Source organism: Nomascus leucogenys, chromosome 13 (genome assembly GCF_006542625.1).
Source record: "Nomascus leucogenys isolate Asia chromosome 13, Asia_NLE_v1, whole genome shotgun sequence".
NCBI classification, from domain to species: domain Eukaryota; kingdom Metazoa; phylum Chordata; class Mammalia; order Primates; family Hylobatidae; genus Nomascus; species Nomascus leucogenys.
Genome location: NC_044393.1, coordinates 95,015,922 through 95,037,941, shown reverse-complemented (window position 1 = coordinate 95,037,941; position 22,020 = coordinate 95,015,922). Strand labels below are relative to the sequence as shown.

The following is a 22,020-nucleotide window of genomic DNA, read 5'->3' as shown; positions in this document are numbered from 1 at the left end:
GCTGAGTGTCAATTTGGTGGCAGTTATATGCTCATGATTTTAAAGTAAAACCAGTCAACCTGGTTGTGTGACTTTCTTCAACAAACTTTTCTTCTGTTAGGGTGAAGGCAAAGAGAAGGTGAAGGTTTATCCTACAGGAGATTTTCCCACGTATCTGGCATACAATGATGAAGGGAGAGTTTAAGGGAATTTAATAAGAGTAAGTTATAGGAGATCATAAGAATTTCTCATCAGGAGACCTTGCTTAATATCATTCAGTGTTGTATACTAGGTCACACGATGAAATCGAATCTACATCTATACAATCAAGTATGTTTAAATAACTGACTTAAATGGGAAAAGTATTTATTTCATTGTTTCGTTTCCTTTTTAAAAGCAATCAGAGTTACTCATTAAACATGCCTCAAATCTCACAAAATTTGCCATAAGAAACTATAAACTGTGATAATAACTAATTATAATTTGGAGAATAGGAACTGTTAGATTCTTTATGCCAGCAATCTTTTTTTATTCTTTCATCTGAGGACCGTAAGACTAGGATTCAATCCAGCCTCATACTAGATGAATGTAATTCACACCGCAAACAGCAAAAGGCACTCACTAATCCCTTCTCTGACAGGACTGGTGCTGAAGCTCAGTGTGTGGTTTTAGCTGGAAGAAGATTATCTGTGATTGTTTGGGTGAGTCTGCTCTGGTCTCCACATGTCCCTGCAGATGTCACAGAGGTTTATTCTAGCTGGAGTCCATACTCCTACAATATGACTGGTGACAGTAGTGCAGAGAAAGAGCAAAAGCATTTCTTTTGAACCAGGAAAGTAAAAGCAATGGTGGAAATAATTGTTGAGAGATAGTCTGGTCACAGAGAAGCAATGAACTAGTTAGTAAACGTATTGTTTACTGAAACAGTGAAATGAGGGAAATGACATTGCTTTAAGAAGTTTTGTTTTTGTGAACACAAATGAAGTTTTAAAAATAAATTTTATAGTGTATCTTTCAAAGGCAGTATGTAATGTGTTTCTTTGTGGTTCTATCAGCAGTTGAAATAATATCTGAATGACCCTTTAATATATTTTCTTCAGGGAAATATATAAACTAGCATATGAGAATTTTTAAACTAGCATATCAGCATAAATATCTGATAACACTTCATCAGACTTGAAACAAATTCTGGAGTTGCACATTCACATACTTAGTTGTAAATTCCATTTACGAAATCATAAAATTGTTGAAAAGATCTTTAAAATACACCAAAACCACATATATTCAAGTAATATTTATTTATATCTGTATGAATGGCATCAACTCACAAATAGATTTTAAAAGATGCCTTTTGTTTGATTATCTTTGCATGCTTTAGAAAAAGCTAAAACACAGTATTTAATTTCCCGTATCCCCTCTGACTCTGATGAGGAGCCCAGAAGATTTGCTTTCATCGTCAGCGTCAATTAAAAAGGTTCCAGTCACATCAGTTACACACTTATTCAGCTACATCAAAGGCCTCCTACTAAGAACACGCTCTTTCCTTAAATCCTTCCTCACAGCTAAAGTGAATTTTTAATGATAATGTGGCCTCTTGTGAATATCTTTCTAGTCATCCTGTTTCTCTTTTTTGTAGCATATTTATGTAAGTATAAGGATAATTGATCTTTTAACAGCAAGGATATACAACACATTTAGTGAGAAGACATTAAATATTTCTATGACTATCAAGATTCCTAAGATTTGTGAGTGAATTTCTGGTAAAATCTGTGCACTTCATAAATGCTTTAAATTTGGAAGCTCTTTATCATTTGTGATTTTAGATATTTTTAATTAACTTATTTTTCAATTAGAACATTTAAAGCCACTTTTATTTTTTCATAATCACATATACAACTTTAAAAGCCAAATTTGATTTAAAAACATAAACAAAAAAACAAAGCCATCCTTAGTTCTGTAACCATTATCTTTTTTGTCTATTTTGCTTCCCAAAGGCAACAACTTCAACTATTTCATATACCTTCCTTTTTCTTGGTTGATACCCCTGTTTAAATGAAATATATCCTTGGACCAGAAAAAGTACATACACATACATTTTGAAAAACTACATGACTGAAAGTTTTAAAACATTCTCAAACCTGTTTAGGAATGCGATTGAAAACTATTTCTCTTCAACTTTTTGAAAGAGTTATCCAGTTACTTCAAATTTTCAGAATGGTGTTTCTGATACAATTCCAGATAATGTGTATAGGACCTTTTATTTCTGGAAGCTATTGTGGATCTTCCCTACGTTCCCCAATTCCATAAAATTTCTCAATTATGTTTTACATCTGGAGGCTCATATCTGTCAGTCTTGGGGATATTTTCTCTGTTATTTTTATGGCAATTTTTTACCATCATTTTACTTTTTCCTTTATTCTTCCCAGAATCTTAATTCTAGGATTTTGGAAATTTTGAGTTTATACTGCTTCATATACTCCATCCTTTTATCTTTCTGGTGTATTTTATGGGAGATTGCCTCCATTTTTTCCAACATATTTCTAATATTTATTAAAAAAGAAATTCTGCTTTCATAAAGACATCAAATCTTCTCTCACTTTGCTTCCTTTGATGCTTTGACCTCATGCCTAAGTGTGTGTGTGTGTGTGTGTGTGTGTGTGTGTGTGTGTTAAGTTCCTTTTATTTTTCTGTGTATAGTTACTTCTCTCCTTTTATGTCTGAAGGTTTCCTCAAATGCCTGGAGATACTTGGAAGTCTGTTTCTGGCTTAGGGCAAGGCACCAAATAGCTAAATAGAGACTCTGTGATACTGAAGAGAATCGTGCCCACTTCACGGTTTCATGGTTGCAAACATTAGTTAGTTATTTAGATGTTTGTGGAAGATCCCCAAATGTCTGCAGTTAAATGTCTTTTCTCCAAGGTGGATCTATTTGCCCTGAGAAGGATTTTTCAATGTCTGCCATGTTTCTGAAGTACAGCGAAGTGGATAATCTTACCATTCGGTGTGCTGACTTTCCCTTAATGTTTTAATTTTCTCTACAAGTCCCACCCCTTCTTATTATCACATGCCTTTCTCCAGAGCTCCTCACACATTTTTTCTGGTAATATGTGATCTGTCTCATAGACAGCTGGAAGATGGGTAGTCATCTGAATGAGCAACATTTGCGATGAGAACCCAAGGTTCTATTGTCTCTTACACAAACGTGAGGAAAAACAGTCTTTCTGCACCTCCACTGCTTTCCGGTTGCCCTCTTTTTGGTGCCTTCTCTCTCTTGGCATCCTTAGCATTTATGAAATGATTATTTGAGCTTACCTCCTTTGGAGAATCCTAGAGTAGATCTTCCTCAACTCTACTAAGTAAATTACCAACCTTCACTCACTCCTGGTCTTCACTTAGGGTACTTTAGGTTTATTAACAATAGAGCTTATATTCCTTCTTACTCACCTCTTAATTTGAACTGATCATTTGGGAACATGAAAATAACATTACTTCTTAGAAACTAAAAATTGGTTTCAGTTGCTTTTAAAACATATAGCGAACTTTCCAAAAAACTTTTATTTGTTCATGTAAACAGAGGAATGGTAATATAGGTAATCAAATAAATTAAAAAGTAGGCAAAGCTCAAGAGAAATTTTGTATGAAATGGTTCAAGTGTTTTATTTGTTTATCTCTTTTTGGTTTGTTATCTTTTCGTCTCCATTTAAGTGTTAGAAAATCTGCTACTCTGAAAACCATTTATAATACATATAAGCCCTTCTATGACATTGGCTGAAAGGAAATTAGGAATTTGTGAAACTTCTTTAGCATAACTGCATAGGTAGTATTCTACTTCTTATCAGTTACTCAAGATAAAAATATGGTCAGTGTAAAAATGAGTACTGAGAGCGTTATAAATAGACCTTTAAGTGTGCTTCTTAATTAAGACAGATTTTAACATCTGTTCTTTCCACTCATTCTGTCCCCAACTAATATCCTCCCCATTGTCCTATTTTGTAAATATAGGGTCTTCTTTACAATTACCTTTATTTCTCTCTGACTCCTCTAATTAAAACAATAACATATTTTTAAAAATTTATATATGCAATTTTTTTTTTTGTTTTTGAAGCGGAGTCTCGCTCTGTCACCCAGGCTGGAGTGCAGTGGTGTGATCTCGGCTCACTGCAACCTCCCCATCCCAGGTTCAAGCGATTATCTCGCCTCAGCCTCACGAGTAGCTTGGATTACAGGCATGTGCCACTATGCCCGGCTAATTTTTGTATTTTTTTTTTTTTTAGTAGAGACAGGGTTTCGCCATGTTGGCCAGGCTGGTCTCGAACTCCTGACCTCAGGTAATACGCCCACCTCGGCCTACCACAGTGCTGCGACTACTGCCATGAGCCACCGCGCCCAGCCAGCAAAATATTTTTAAATGGCACAAAGGAACTAATACTGGCCTTTGGGAGGCCGAGGCGGGCGGATCACAAGGTCAGGAGATCGAGACCACGGCGAATCCCTGTTTCTACTAGAAAAAAAAAAAAAAAATTAGCTGGGCGCGGTGGCGGGCGCCTGTAGTCCCAGCAACTCTGGAGGCTGAGAGGCTGAGGCAGGAGAATGGCATGAACTCGGGAGGTGGAGCTTGCAGTGAGCCGAGATCACGCCACTGCACTCCAGCTTGGAAGACAGAGAGACTCCCTCCCAAAAAAAAAACAAAAAACCCAACTAATACTGGCACATATTATATTGCAAAATAACTTACAGAAGTTAAAAAGGATAGATATGTAAATATACACATGGAACAAGAGAGTTACGTTTTAACACTGTATCTTGTTAAAGTAGCAAAAGCCTTGTTACTGAGGCTCCTATCACCACTATTATTTAACATTTTGCAAGGGTAGTCCATACGCAAAAAGATGAAATAGCAGATGCACACCAGAAAATGGATGGAGCAGAATTATAAAATTATAATTCTAATTATAGTATGATTAGTTATACAGAAAATCGAAGAGGAGAAAAAATTCATTATTACAACTTATAGAATAATTCATCTTAGATGCTTAATATAAAATTATAATTTTAAAAATTCTTAGCTATCATATACAAACAACATTTAGTACTGCAACATAATTAAGGAAAATGCAATTTACAGTATAGCTCAACTATCAAGCTTTTAAATTAACAATAAATTTGATAGATCACAAAGAAATCTTAAAACTTTATTAAGGTACATATAAAAATGGGCTTTTGCACATTTTGGATAAGGATCCTCATTATAAACATAACAAATATAAATCACCAAATTATTCTATAAGTACACACATTTGCCATACAAATAACGGGGAGTTCTTTCATTTGTCTTTGTCTTTATCATTTTGTGGTTTCCTTTGGAACAAGGCACGCTGATATTAAAATTTACATAAAAATTTAGTATTCAAAAGAAAAGAGATTAATGAGTGATGACTAGTTCTACCAAATGCTTCAGCATATGTTAAAGCTATATTAATTCACAGTTTGGTGCTGGTATCTGAATAGACAAACAAATGATACAAAGTCTCGACAGCTTGTAAAATGCACACATATTTAATTAATAAATAATAATTTTGACAGTGAAAATCATTAAGGAAAAATGTTTTTTTTTTTCTTTTTCTTTTTTTTGAAAAGGAGTCTCGCTCTGTCCCCCAGGCTGGAGTGCAGTGGCATAATTTCGGCTCACTGCAACCTCCACATGCTGGGTACAAACGAATCTCCTGCCTCAGCCTCCCAAGTAGCTGGGATTACAGGCACACACTGTCACACCAGCTAATTTTTTTTTTTTTAATTAGATATGGGGTTTCACCATATTGGCCAGGCTGATCTTGAACTCCTGACCTCAAGTGATCCACCTGCCCCGGCCTCCCAAAGTGCTGGGATTACAGTCGTAAGCCACCTTGCCCAGCAAGAAAAAACTTTTTTTTTTTTTTAAATCATTGGTTTTTATACAATTAGATAACAAATCTAGAAGAAAAACAACAATAAGAACAAAACAAAATCAAAGTAAAGTTAGAACTCTACTTCACTTCTTACTCCAGAATAAATTCCAGATTTAGCAATGATTTAAATATGACAATAAATTAAAAGTACACAAGTCTTTGTTTAGGATAAATTTTTCTAAGCATATCCCAAATCCAGGAACTAACAAAGACACTATTGATAAAAAGAGTAAATATGAGCAATTTGTGTATGTCAAAATTCAATAAGAAAAGTCAAAGATAAACAGTAATTTGTGATAAATGTGATATATTATAAAAATATTATTTTCTTAACAAGTTAGGGGCTTCAAAAAGCAATAAAAAATAACCAACAGCCAATAAAGAAAATGAGTAAAGCACAGATTACAGATTTTAAAAACTCAAGCAGCTTTTAAACATATGCTCAGTGTTCCACTATACACATGTGAAGGTAAATAATAATTTAATAAATAACTTACTATCTTTCATCATTCAGATGGATAGAAATCAAAAGTCCTTTCTGTTATACATTTTATATAATAAGAACTGTTATACATTTTAAGTAAAAACATAAATTCCTATGACTGATTAGAAGACAATTCTGCAGCATCTATCAAAATAAAGAATGCCCATATCATCGATTAAAGGACAAATAATGCACTTTAATTTTTTAGAACATATCCCATAGATGTACTTGCAACATGTGTGTGCTTATTTCTTGTGACTTGAATTATTGTAGGAAACATCAAAACATTCCTAAATGTCCATCAAAAAGAGAATAACTTCATAATATTATTAGATCCGCAAGATGACTTCCTGTGCAAAAGAAAACTAAAATTTAGGTTTCAAAGTTAGGAGACAGACTTCTTGCTGTTTTCCTCTTATGGTCCTTTTAAAACACACACACAAACACACACACACACACACACGTAATGCTGGCAAAGGAAAATGATCCAAAGAAAAATGAAGATTTGGAAGTACAATAAAACTATGAATGAGACTGATTCACAAAAATGAAGAATTATGAGTATATGTATGTGTGTGTATATATATATATATATATATACATAATGCTTTTATTCCAAATTTTATTTTATAATGTTAAAAATATATTTCATAGGAAAATACTATGTGTAATTTCAAGCTTTTGACTGGCTGGCTTAATTCAATAATACAAGTTATAGTGTTTAAAAGTATGGAAGAATGGCATATCATTTAGGCAAGCATATATATATATATAATTTTTCTCCACTGAAGAATCAAGTAGTAGTGAATTTGTTATCATACTCCTTGGCAATTACTTAGAATATAACAATTCTTGTTCTGGGTAAATGCAGAGCTGCACAAATAAACAAAACTGGGGATAGGAAATGACTGTGAAGACTGAGGACTCACTGGGACACTCACCTGAATGAACGGTGGTGCGCCTTTCTATGTTAGTATCATGTAAGGTTCATACAGCTTATCAAGGTCTGTATCATAAATTAACATTTTATTTTTCACTGGAACAGCAACTATGAGTAACAAGGGAAAGCTTTATTATGGATGAAGAAACTGATTTTGTATGATTTGATCAGTATCAAAGGGACAGTGACCGGCGGAGCCAGTTCTAAACACTAGACCTTGTGGCACCAAACCATACCATACCACACCATACAGTACCATACCAATCTGAGATGTTTATCTCATCTGCTAATTCACTGACTTCATTGCATATATTTTCCAGTTATTTATCTTGTTTTATATGTATACATACGTATATATGTGTATGTCTGTGTGTGTGAAAATATATATAATACTTCAAGCTAATTAAATCACTTATGCCTTGGAGGCATCTATTTATCTTGCTTGCCTGGGATTTTGAATATAAATAGAGCAGTAGCTGAAGAGAGATATGTCATCAAGGGAGAAAACACACACATACAAAGGTCTGTAAGGACAGAGCATCAGGGATGCTGAGGAGGGAAAAGGGCATTGGGGATGCAGAGGAGAAAGTGGTATCTAATATAGATGTAGCTAAGAACTCAAAGCAAGAGAGAATTCAGGGATGAAATGGAAGGTTCAATCTTTGATGAAATGGATTTTTTTCTTACTTCTATGACAGAAAAGAAGGTGGGCAGAAGAGATGGTAGAGAACACTGGCCAGGGAGTCCTCACTCTGCGTTCTTTAAAAGGCCTGTGCAAGCTAATGTTTAGATGACACAGAATCATAGTTTGTGAAAAATTCATTTTATCTCCTCATAGATTAATATTGAAATAGTCATCTAGATGCATATTCATATACATAGTATATAAATTTTTATTAGTACTAATGAGGAAGATGTAATTAAAATGTCCATTAATTTAAAAATTTTAATGGATTTCTGTGTTAGCAAGGGAAAAAAGGCAATTGAGTTACATACAGAATAGACTGAAAGGAATAGATAACTTAGACATGAAAAATTTGATACAATAAAATTAAATTAAAGTCTCTCAAAGGACTCTGTAAAATGTTAAGTGTATATAGAGATGAGAAATGTATGTGCTTGTTTTATCCCCATTATTTGATTGCAAGCATCCTAATAGTAACAAATTTCTTTTCAATCTATCTTCCATAACACTGTTTCATCTACAGTAAGTATTATGTACAGCTTTTTAAACTCTTATATTAAAGAAATTGGTTTTTGATATATAAGTACACCAAAGGTTTACATGTTTTTGTTTTATTTTTCTGAATCATGCAGGCATAGAATGAAATGTATAACTGCATTGGCTCTGCCGCTTACAAGATAAGTGAGTAGGTTACTTAACCAAAAATTTATTTGATAATTATTACCCCATGGCATTTTTATGAGGATTAAATTAGACGATGTGTATAAAGCAGGTAGTACAATGTGTGTCAGTGCAGTACTTTCCATAAATGTGAGCATCCATGATATTAGTCATCAACAATGAATCACCATGGCTAAAGGAAGAAATCACGCACTCTCCTTGAAAACTTTGGCAGAGATGAGAATGTTGTTTGTTCATTGGTTCTCATACAATGCTGGAGTTTAACTGATATTTCTCAAAGCAGCTATTTTCATATACTGTCTATTTTGAAATTAACTATAGTCTTTCAAGGAAAGATACGATTGAGAAAACTTATATAAGATTCTGTTTCACAATTTGACCTCACAAAATGTTGAGGTCTGTCTAAAGATGGATCAGGGGATTATCTATGAAATTTATGTCATTTTCCAAAAGTAAATCTGAGCTGGAAGACTCCAAAAGGCCTGTGAAGTACAACTTCTCTTTTCAGAAAAAAGGGTGTATCTTAGCTCCAAAATGTTTTCCACAATTCTTATATTCAGTACATGACTGAAATGAAGATCAATTCGGACTTTAGTCTCTCTGCACATAAATAAATGATGGACAATATCTCCAAGACAGGTGGAACTCTTCAAGGATGGACAAGCTGAATACACAAACACATGAAAGAACAATTTTGAGCACACATCCTAAATCCCTTTGGTCTTCTTGGGCCCATCATCTGATTTCAAAAATACTTTTTGCGAAGTGTATTTTTTGAAGTTTGGTGTTTTTAGGTTTATTTCTTATTATTGTTGTCTGAAGAGTAATGTGATACAAACTTTCTTCCCTGCGGATTCAAAGCAACTGACATGCCTTGTCCAGATAAATGGTTTTTAATAACTTATACTTATTAAAGTATTTAATACTCTAATAACTTACACTTGATTAGAAAAATGTTATTATCAGAAGTACATCCCAAAAACTCAAAATGAATTTATAATTCTGGCATTTAAAAAATTCTAGACTAACGGATAAAAAAATATTTTAAGAAAATACTCTCAGCTCTAAATTCTCACTATGTCACAGAATTATGAGAAAATGATTAAATCTAGTAGAAAATACATCATCACTTTTTCGTACACAAAAATCACCATCAGTATGCAAATATCTATGTGTATATATACCTATACATATCTATCTATATCCATATCTACATCCCTCTTTATTTCATCTGAGTCTGACACAGCAAATTATATGATGAGAGGAAAACTGAAGTAAAAATAAGGATACTCCCATTATTATAGACACTATTATTGCCAATACACGTTTTAATGTATAGCATTGATGTAGATCATAAGAATTCTTTCATTTAGTATGACTGCAATTAGGAATAGTACCACTGGTTTCTTAACACAGGAAAAGGCACCTATAGGTGTTTAATAGGTAGTATTGAACAATGACTAATTTGTTCCCTGGTTTATATTTATTCTTAGCCCAACTTCAGTCACTTTGCACACTTACTCTCATTTCCACTTCCAATGGAAGCAGCCCCTTTGATATATTTCTGGCTTATTAAGTTAATAGACATGTTTTCATATCTAATGGCAAATATAAAAAAGTATTTGCCCCAGGCTCTTTTGTGAATTTCATTTGACCAAGTGATTGATTTAAACAAAACATAAATGACTCATTGCCACATTATAGTTCACATTTTTCATTTGTGCATAATGAGTTAAATTCCAAGATTTTAAGTAATCTAAAACATTTGTTTTATAAAATCACAAACCTAGACAAGTAGTTGTAAAACACTGACATAAAAGTCTCTGTGTGTGTCTGTGAATGTTTTGATAAGGTAAGATTCATTTTGTCACTTGGATATGAAAAGTAAAGACACATGTATCTGTCCTTTATGCTTCTCCAGGTAGAAATTTAATTACTGTCAGTGTTTTACTGCTTAGTTCATTGGTGATTGCCATCCTGGAGAGCATGTGTGAAGAATGAGGGAATGAAAAGGAAAAAGAGAAACCAAAACAAGTTGTATTATGAATTTGGCCAGCATTTTGAGGAACAGGGGCCCAATCCGGTGGGCCCCGCTGAGGATCCTTAGAGAGAGGCAAAGTCTGCAGCATCTGAGCAGAGGTGCTGTGAGGTTGCACCTGTATTAAGCTACTTGAACTCTGGGTAGAAGTGGTTATGATAACACACAACGGCTAGAGTAAAAGACGTGCATATGAAGTGGTGCATTGGAGGCAGTTGGATAAAAGACAGAAAACAAACAAAAAATCTGCAAGATACCACATTTACATAATTACAGTGAAAGTATACAATAAATAATAAGACTGAATAAAAACCACACAGTTTTCTTATGGAATTTGAAAGTTCTCCTGGGATTTTGTAGTAAGAGCTTGTAAATTTGACAACCATTTATAAGAAAAAAAATCAAAGATTAAAAAACGATTACATTGGGAAGAAATATTTAACAAACACACACACAAAACTTTTGAAAAATTGACACTGCTATTTTTAATCGGATTTGTTAACAGAAGGATTAAACTTCCTCTAAATTGCATGTTCAAAGGTTCCTGTAGTGTATGTGTCTTCCAAAAAGCAGAATACTGTCCTTCATTGTATTTTTCCATACATAAACAGGCTGTGTCTAATTATCTTTGCATTCCGATTAAAAATTAATAAAGCACTTGGAAAATTCTTTTTTTAAACTAATTGTATATACTTGGTGTTCTCACTAGGAGAATTTATAGCAGTCATACAGAGTCCTTTAACTTATTTTCTTCTCTCTTGAAAACCAATTATATTTGATTCTTGTAATTTTAATCATTACAATTTCCTCCCTTAATTACCACTACATTTTCAGTGAATAAAGTTTATAATCAATACTCATATATTTTTACTTTAAAATGTATACTGCCTCTAAAGCAATTGAAAAAAAAAAATAGGTAAGTACAGTGAAAAGAATACTAGAGTAGGAGTGAAGAGAATTGCGTTCTAAACCAAACTCTGTCAGCAGTGAGTTGCGTATACTCTGTAGGTCAGCCTTAGTTCTCCAGGCTTCAGATTGACTGGTCAATAACTAAGTGAATTTCTAGCTCTCTGATCATGCTTTGGAGTGAGGCTGATCGCCTTAATTTTTCAGCTCCAGTAATTAGTGGATTTGCAATTGGGGGCAAATCACTTAATTCTTCTGAGCCTAAGTTCCACTGGCTGTTACTTAAAAATTTAAAAAATAATAATGATTTAAAATTTTGAAATAATTACTTGAAATAACATATGAAAAACATTTACCATAGAGTGTGGTTCCTTACAAACGGTATTAGATCTTACTCATGATTCTCTCTTTTCCATCCTTTATCACCCCTGCAAGCAACTTTTTTTCTCTCGTATGATGATCAAGGAATGTCCCTCTTCCATCAAAGGCCGAACCTTCCATTTTTTCTTGGAATTCTCTCTTGCTTTGTCCCTTCAAGAAGGTCTGTATAGCCAATATTTCATTATCATTTTCTCTTCTGCATCCCCAGTGGCTCCCTGTTCTCCCTCGACCCAATATTCATCTCCAGCTATTTTTCTCTTTTATCACAACACCAAATTCAAAGGAGCTGCCTCCCTGTTCTAAGTCAGCATTCTCTCTCATTCACCCTTGATCCTGTCTGTCAATTTCCTACTTCATGAAAACCCTTCTCAGGGTCATAGACACATCCCACAATGTAATCTAGCAAATATTCTCATGGCATTTGGTTCAATTCTCCACAGCATTGACCTCTGATTTTGTCTTAGGACTCACCCCTATGTCAGCTCCTCGCCGCCACCTCTTCCTCCTGAGTTTCCTCTTATTACTGGGTTACTAATTTTAATTTCTTTTGTTAGTTTCATCATTCTACCCAGTCTCTACTGTTAGGGTCACTTAGAGCTCAGTTCTGGGTGTTCTCACAATGATTTCTATGAAAAATATAATCTGTTCCCAACAACTTAAGTGCCATTTTACAGTGCTTATGCACAACTTTTAACAGTTAAATGATTGATGTAAATAGATTGGTAATACAGAAGTTAGATAGATGATAGAGACAGATCCATAGAACAGTAGCTACCACACAGGTGAGTGACTGCCCAGGCTTGAATCCTGGGTCAGCAACATCCTAGCTCCACAATTTTACAGAAGTCATCTAATCTCTCTGTGTTTTAGTTCTATTTCATAAGATTTTTAGAAAAAATTAGTACATGTTGATTCCTTAGAAAAATGCCTGGCCTATTATAAGTGCTATGTAAATATTTAATATCATTGCTACTTTCTGGTATGTAATAGGTGTTATGTGGGCCAGGCGCGGTGGCTCACACCTGTAATCCCAGCACTTTGGGAGGTTGAGGCAGGCGGATCACGAGGTCAAGAGATCGAGACTATCCTGGCCAACAAGGTGAAACCCCATCTCTACTAAAAATACAAAAATTAGCTGGGCGTGGTGGCACACGCCTGTAGTCCCAGCTACTCGGGAGGCTGAGGCAGGAGAATCACTTGAACCCGGGAGGTGGAGGTTGCAGTGAGCCGAGATCGTGCCACTGCACTCCAGCCTGGCAACAGAGCGAGACTCCGTCTCAAAAAAAAAAAAAAAAAAAAAGAAGTGCTATTTGAATATTTAACATCATTGCTATTTTTGCTATAATTCAGTTTGTGTCACTCCCCTATCTAAAACCCTTCCTCCACTAGACTTAGAATAGAATCCAGTTTCTTTATTTTTAGCTTACAAGGCCTTACGTGACCTGACACCAACTTTCCCTCCAGCTGAACTCATACTACCCAGCTTGTTCTAGTCACATGGGTATTTTTGAAGTTCCTCAGATATGAAAACATATTTCTTGCCTCAAGGGATTTTGCACTTAATCACTCCACCCGACTCTGCCGTTCACAGGCTGCTCCTTCACACTCTTCAGGATGAAGCGTGTCTCCTTATGAAGCAGGTGCTCAATGGCAACTTCATCTGTGGCTGCTCCCCACCTCCCTGACCCCAGGTGCTGTCCACCTTGGACCTCATACCTTACCTGTTTTCCTCATTGCACTTTTCACAATGTAATAATTTATGTGTGTAGCTTTGTTTTCTTTTTTCTCTTTAGAATGTAAAGCTCAAGAAGGCAGGATTCCAGGCTTTGTTTTTACCGTGTAGTGCCTCATACTTAATAGGCACTCAAAACTATTTGTACATTATGAGCAAATAAGATATAGCAAAGTAGTTTTTACTTCAAAATAAAGTAAAATTTCTAAAGAGTAAGATCCACAGAAAAAGCATTGTGTTTTAAAATCAGTGAGAGTATTCAAGCAATACACACAAATCCATGCATAAAGAGGAGGTGAGAGTAAAAGTTTTCTGCATTTGTATATATCTATTTATATATTTTTTAATCAATGAAGAGAAGAATGAATACTATTTGTGATGTTTGTGGAGTACCACTAATAGTCTATGCTTCTAAGTAAAGATACAAAATTCCAGCTCATGATAAAATACAAATCTCACTTGCTTACAAAACTTCAAATGTGCAATACTGCCCAATATTTTGTTTCACGTCTTCATATTTATTTACTGTCTTTTTGAGCTTCCATAACCAACATTTATGTCTTCAATAGGCTAATCGTGACTATTGTATGGCACACTTCAGAAGCTTTAGCTTGCCAATCAGATGAAATCTAATTTCTCACTTGAAAATGGATCCTGACCCATAAAGAACCATTGGGAGTAATCTACTCTCCACCAGAGAGGAACATAACCATTCGACGCAGAATCAGACTTCCGAAAGCTGTGGGGTACCATTTAGCAATTTACCTCCTCTGGGCATTAATTGCTACCCTAGAGCACTGGAAGAGTTAATTTACCTCATACAGTGAACACTTGAATCCTAGAGAAGCATACTTAGTTTAGTTCAAAACAGGATTAAGACAGAAATTGAAAGTAGCTTAAATCATGTACTATGACACATATTCAAGTGAAGAAAATACAGTCCCTCGGTACCCGTGGGGGGCTGGTTACAGAACCCCCAGGTCTGACCAAATCTGCACGTACTGAAGTCCAGCAGTCAGCCCTACAAAACACACATTTACAAAAAGTATGCCCTCTGAATATGCAAATTTTGCATCCTGAGAAGATTGTATTTCCAAATGGGGTTTGGTCGAAAAATAAGCTGCGTATATGTAGAGCTGCACAGTTCAAATCTGTGGAGTTCATGGGTCAGGCGTACTGTAGTTAAGATGTCATTTTTCTTCCACAGGTATTGCAGGAATTTGTCATTCTTAAGCGAAATGTCCTTTTCTCTTGCTTCAAAACCCAGAATACCTGCTACAAAATATTGACATGTTTGCAATTAACATAAGGTACTGAGCGGTTCTTAAACATCACGATGTTATATGTAATTCCTGATAAATACTAATAAAAGAAAATGAATGCACCTGACTAGTGTATAGTGTCTTGAGTTACCTCAGTGTCACTTATGGCCACGAACTGATGAATCACTGTTTCATGTCAGTGACTGGGGAAATAAGTGCCACTTCAAAAGGATACGTTTGTTATACATCGATTTTCTTGATAGTGAAAAGCACCTTGAGAATATCCATTAATGTCATAATATACCATTATTGCAGTCAAAACACAGTGGTTTTCAAAACTTAAGCCACGGAATACAGTGGAGCTGCTCCATCTGAACTGGAATTTGGGGATCCAAGACCTGCTCACTTGATCTTTGGCCAAATCACCCAAGAGCAGCTTGAGAGGTACCTTTCAGAGCTAAAGGTCTTTGGGGCAAATACAGCTTGCAAACTTTGAATATGGTAACATCAACATAAATTGCTTTCTAAATTCAACAAAATGTAACTCCCTCTATTCTAAACCTTCGTAGCACTTGGATTTCGCATGTGATATTCTATACTATTAATATGTCTGTATTTTCCACATTTCTATTTTAAACAAGAGTTTATATCTTGTTCATATTTATGTTTCCTTCTGACATTTTTACACAGTAGTAGTAGATGCTCAATAAATATGAATCAGTTAACTAATCAATTAAAATCTTAGGTCTATCTTTGTGCTCAGATGTAGAACTGATATTATGAAAGGATTATAACCCCCTCGCTGAAAGTCAAATGTATCTAGCTGACACCTGAATGAAAAGGAGTTCGCGGGCAAGGAGGCAAGGGAAGTGTACTTCTGTCAAAGGAGACAGACACTGGAAAGGCTTAACACTGGAAAGAAAATAGAAAATGCAGGCATTCGAAAGTAGGTCAGAATGGCTGGATCTCAGATTGTATCAGATAGATACACAGTGGACCTAAAGCTTACACAGGCTAACAGAATGCTGGTACTGAGGTGTACTTTATTTTATGTTAAGAAGTTTGCATTTTATACTAAGGTAATTTGAACCCCTTAAGCAAAGAGAAGTCTTTTCAGATTTATAAATCAAAGAGATAAGTCAGACCACAATACTTTACTCTGGATTAAAAGGGAAGAATATTAAAGTCACTGAATTTATTTGAGATATCATCACAACTTCTATTGTTGCTTCAAAACTTCATACGCCCACATATGCATGCACGCGCGCACACACACACACACACATATTCACATAGAATTCCTCTTACAAAGTCACTTGGGATACTTTTGAATTTAAGCTCATAAAATATCCTATTACATTATAATAAGATTAATATTAACATTATTTATCAGAGCCTATAATTTCAGAATATTTTAGCAAAATAGTGAAATGTTCATAGAGATGTTATGTTCTCCTACAACTCTACAATAAATAAATAAAGCCCTATATCCGTATTAACATTTGAGTGAACGGCAGCTGCAATTAGCCATGGCAATCTTTCAGTGAACAAGGCCATCCCCTAAGGTAATGAGGGGCAATATGCTGTTTCTTCATTAGAATGTTCTGTGGTTACCAAAAATTTCAAGAGTTAGAAGGACAGCATGGTGGAGTTAGACAGACTTTAGAGATGGTGGAAGCCAAGCGCCTGATTTCCACAGATAAGATGACTGAGGTCTTAGGAATGAAAGTAACTTAATTCATGTCTTCATCTCTATTTCTCGAACACAGAAGAGAAAGTTTTGAAAGCCTTGAGAGGTTTTCCTCAACTTCCCAGACTCATTACATAAAAAATTATATGTATTTCCAAGTGGCATGTCTATGCCTTATGCTTCATTACAATGGCATTGTGCCCAGTCTCACACATTCACTTCTGAAAATTCCTATTCTCTCTAAATTATAGGGTCAACCCTCTGATTTTAGAATTTCTCATGTAGTATAATCAAAATAAATGGGACTACACTTCCTCCTACCATAAAATAGTCTTTCTAATTGAGATTAACCACAGCAAAGAGAAAATAACAGCAGCTGCTTTGCAGACAAGATTTAGGACTAACAGGCTTTGTTAGCATCATCCTAGTAAGGTGATGGATGTATCAAGCCCTTGATTTTCTTCACCTACGGAAACAGAATCCAAGATATCCTTCCCACTCCAGCCTCAACCCAGCACAGGAGGAGGATAAACTACTGGCTTTCTTTCTCATTTGTAGATTCTGTTTCTTAATCTAAAATCACACCAAGCTCAGTTTATTTTAAATTTAGTGATTAATTGAATCATCATTTTAGACTGCTTTAAGTTGTTGGATTCTTTTGAAATTAGAAAAAGACCACTCTTCAAACTGGTTAACACTCTCTAGAATAATGAATTCTAATCAACAATCTTTAGCTTGCTGTTATTGAAACTCTATACATATTAATACCATCTTTCCTCAACCTTCATAATCCAGCTGGAATATCTTCTTTGATCTTTCTTTCATTAGTCTCCACGGATCTGCATTGAGTGAAAGAAAATTAAGTTTTTAAAGAATGGAAGTAAGTTTTATTTAGAAGTTTTCTTGAGGACTATAAACTAAAGTCTGCAGTCCAGGAAAATCTAGACAGGTGTTTCTTAAGACTCTTTTGACATAGGGTTTTACTTTATATCTATATCTGATGCCTACGGATCATAAATCAAGCTGCCCAGGCCAGGCGAGGTGGCTCATGCCTGTAATCCCAGCACTTTGGGAGGCCGAGATGGGTGGATCACGAGGTCAGAAGATCGAGACTATCCTGGCTAACACAGTGAAACCCCGTCTCTACTAAAAATACAAAAAATTAGCCGGGCATGGTGGCGGGCACCTGTACTCCCAGCTACTCGGGAGGCTGAGGCAGGAGAATGGCGTGAACCCGGGAGGCGGAGCTTGCAGTGAGCCGAGATCGTGCCACTGCACTCTAGTCTGAGCAACCCAGCGAGACTCTGTCTCAAAAAAATAATTAATTAAATAAACAAATAAATAAATAAATAAAGCTGCCCAGAAAATGGAATGGTGTTTGAGTTTGCAGAACTCTTTAATGTGTGGTTGTGTACTCCTGTGTGTGGCGGGGGGTGGGGGTGCATTCTTTTAGGTGTATACTTCTTATTTGTTTCCTTGATGAAGACTTTTAGATAGAGATGATTGTTTTTCTTGTTTAAATATTCAGTTAAGTCAAGGGATCAATTTTTGATTCTGATGTTTACATATAGGTAATGGGGGGTTAGTACCTGTAAAATTATATTAAAGTTTGGATGTAAGAGTGTATCTTATCTATAAGATATAACATATTGTTTATCAGAGCCTATAATTTCAGAATATTTTAGCAAAATAGAGAAATGTTAATAGAGACATTATGTTTTCCTACGACTCTACCATAAATAAATAAAACCTTATATCCATATTAACATTTGAGTGAAGGGCAGCTGGAATTAACTATGGCAACCTGCCAGCAAAGGAGAGCTTCCCCTAAGGTAATGAGGGACAAGAGTATAGCTTATCTATAAGATATAATCTATAAGATATACTCATATAGATTATATGGTAAGATATGATCTTATAGATTATATGATACTCATAGATTATATGACTCATGATTATATATTATAGAGGCATAATTTTTAATTCCATCAGACATTATTTTATGTTAGAAAAAAGCAATGATTAGGGTCATTTATTTTTTAAGGAATACTGATTCATGCAAGAGATGTAGTGGGGTATGTTTTATTTGTTTTGACCTTTTTTTTTTTTTTTTGGAGCACTGTATGTTGTCACAGGGCCAAGGGCTTTGGGAAATTATGCTGGGAAGCAGAAATGAGCAAAGGTGGCTTCTTATGTTTGCTATTTTGTCCCTTCAATACCATTTCTTTTCCAATCTGAGCCTGAGCATCTGACCTTTAGGCAAACAATGTTCTAAGGAACTCAGCTGTGCTTACACTGAACAAGATGTTATAATAACCTCAGTCATTGCACGTTGGATGCTGCTGTTTTTGCAGAAAGGAAGCTGTGCTTGATGAGATGAGGGAAATCCTGGCAAAATTGTTTTCTGTGTAGAAGCTGTAACCATAAGCGTGACCTGGAGAAAAGTCATTTACAGTGGGCTCCCAAGTTGTCATGCTTAGGAGCTTAAAGGAAAACGGAAAGTAGAATGTTTAAAGAAAGTGCTTGTGTGTGTTTGAAGGGAGGAGGAAAGGTTTGCCAAGATCTAGTAAAGCTGAAAACCATGTGAATCAATATTTTACATGAAACTATGATTCCACTTTTCCATCCAAACTCTAGAAAATCTCTAACTGCTCAGCTAGGATGAATTGAATAACATGATAAAACAAAATGGTCACATTTATCCATTTTGCATCATTTTCTTTCTTAATAAGGATTAATCTTACTTCACATTCAAACTGAGGTGAAAGAATACACTTTGTATTGACGTTCATTAGCTTATTGATTCCACTATCTTACATTGTCTTGTTCTTATGTCAATGTTTGAGAGAGAATGTTCCCGTAGCTGGAATTGAGAGTACACACTTCCCACACCCCCACATGAAGAAGAACCCATCCAGAGGCTATGTTCGGTTAAACCTTGAAGCTATTAATTAATGAGCAATAAGGATATGAAATGGGGAAATACAACTGCAGGGCCCTGTCAGAAGACCTCTGAAAGGTAAAAACCAGCATCTTAAAGGTTAGATGTCAAGACTTTGCATTCTAAATGCAAAGACTGTTAGAATTATAAACACAGGTTAAAAGCCAAGAATCTGTTATTGAAGAACTTTAAACAACAATATAGCCTTTGAGAGTACATCTAATGTCTACAGATAGAACTCCCCAGAAAATGGAATGCTATTTGAGTTTGCAGAACTCTGTAATGTATGGTTGTATACTCCCATGTGTGTGTGTGTGTGTGTCTGTTCATATGTATACTTCATATATGCTTTCTTGATGAAGACTTTTAGCTGAAGAGGGTTGTTTTTCTTGTTTGATACATCCAGTTAAGTAAGCAGAGAAGCTGTATGGGTAAGAATATGCATACCCCTTATCACTACGGTGTGCAAAGATGAGATCAATGCTTACAAAACATAGAGTACTTAAGACAAACAATGACAGAATGGAAAAAAAGTATGAAAAGTACCTGTTGGGTCAACAGACATTTCTCTCTTTTAGTCACTCCTATACCCACCAACACATCCAAAATTTAAAACTACTTGAACAAGACAAAAGCAAAAATCATCATAGTAAAACGAAACGATATTTCACAAAAGTATTGTGGACTATGTAGATTTATGCACTTACAGTATCTAATTGTATTTAAGTAGGAATGAAGCAGGAAGTAGAACATCCCTGCATTATTTTCTTACAGAATCTCTAAACATCATCTGCATGAGATTTACAGATTATGGAAGAGACTTATTGTCACAATGCAGGACAAATAGCTCATTACCAGAGACCACTTCTGTGTTATTGGAACCCCATCCTGTTAAATACCATTTACTTCAGTTATCTGACACTATTAGCATCACCCCCTGTTGGTCAGCTAATTAGACACAAACCTACTAAACAAAAATGAATTTTTATGTACTTGCTATGGCTTAAATCAAGTTTTTGATATTTAAATTATCATCTTGTTAAAGTTTACGATTTCTTCTATATGGGTACAGAAGAAGAACGTATAAAGAAAAACGGTCCACAAGAATAATTTGATTTGATGTGTATGCAATTGGAACAAAGGAGGACAAACAGCTAAAACTACAAACCCATTTTTACCTTACTTATTTTTAGAAGATTCTTCTTATACTGTACATTTGAATATGTAACAAAACTGACACATACCACCATGTTGACTTGTACCACTGCCAAGTAGGACACACGTGAAGCTAGCGCCAATCCTTTGGCCAACTACACCATTCAAAATATAAATATTTACGCCACTGATATGCCTCATATTTTCCTCCTTACTCCACTGAATTTCATTTCACAAGAATATGCCCAAAGACACAGCTCAATTTCTTTCTCCTCCTTCGTGATTAGAAATTGAATCTGTAGAGAAAGAGACCAGGTTGCCCACTATATTATATGATTATATGGTCCCTTAAAGGACTAACAAAATAGGGGCCGGGCACAGTGGCTCACTTCCGTAATCCTAGCACTTTGGGAGGCCGAGGTGGGTGGATCACCTGAGGCCAGGAATTTGAGATCAGCCTGGCCAATACGGTGAAGCCCCATCTTTACTAAAAATACAAAAACTAGCCAGGCATGGTGGCAGGCGCCTGTAATCCCAGCTACTAGGGAGGCTGAGGTAGAAGAATCACGTGAACCTGGGAGGCGGAGACTGCAGTGAGCCAAGATTGCACCACTGCACTCCAGGCGGGGCGACAGAGTGAGATTCTGTCTCAAAAAAAAAAAAAAAAACAGCAACAACAAAAAAAAGACTAACAAGATAGGAACTGAAGAATAAAATACACCTGTGTCTACAATAATAATTAGACTGTGTCTACAGAAATAACTATAATGTCTCATGTTTAGGTGTTTTCAAGTTTAATTTTATGTATATCTTATAAAAACCTTGCAAGGCAGACCACACAACAGTATGTCTGTTTACGAATTTGGAATCTAAAGCTCACAGTTGATAAGTGGCTTTATCAAAGTCACATAACTGGTAAGTAGCGAAAAAGGAACAAGAATAGATTTTTCTGACTTCTAATGTTGACTTTTCTTTATGAGTAGTTATCTAAATGTGCAGCACAGAGTTCTGTAGGGCTGCAGATTATCTCATTGAGTGTAAAGCAGAAGTCTTACTAATAGTTTCCTCAATTTAAATTAGTAGTATATGTGAAGGGCCTATGGTGACTTAGCTAATGTTAATAAATATTATCTATTTTTATGCCTAGCAATATTTTTGAACAAATGCAGCTTTTATTGTAATTAATGCATTATAAATTTAA

The 22,020-nt window shown here is 35.3% G+C and overlaps 1 protein-coding gene across 2 annotated transcripts in view; it reads right to left on the bottom strand.

Moving 5' to 3' along the window:
- Nucleotides 1-22,020, bottom strand: part of CNTNAP2 (contactin associated protein like 2) — a 2,305,108-nt gene that overhangs the window by 2,043,238 nt on the left and 239,850 nt on the right. The gene's annotated exons all lie outside the window — the stretch shown is intronic.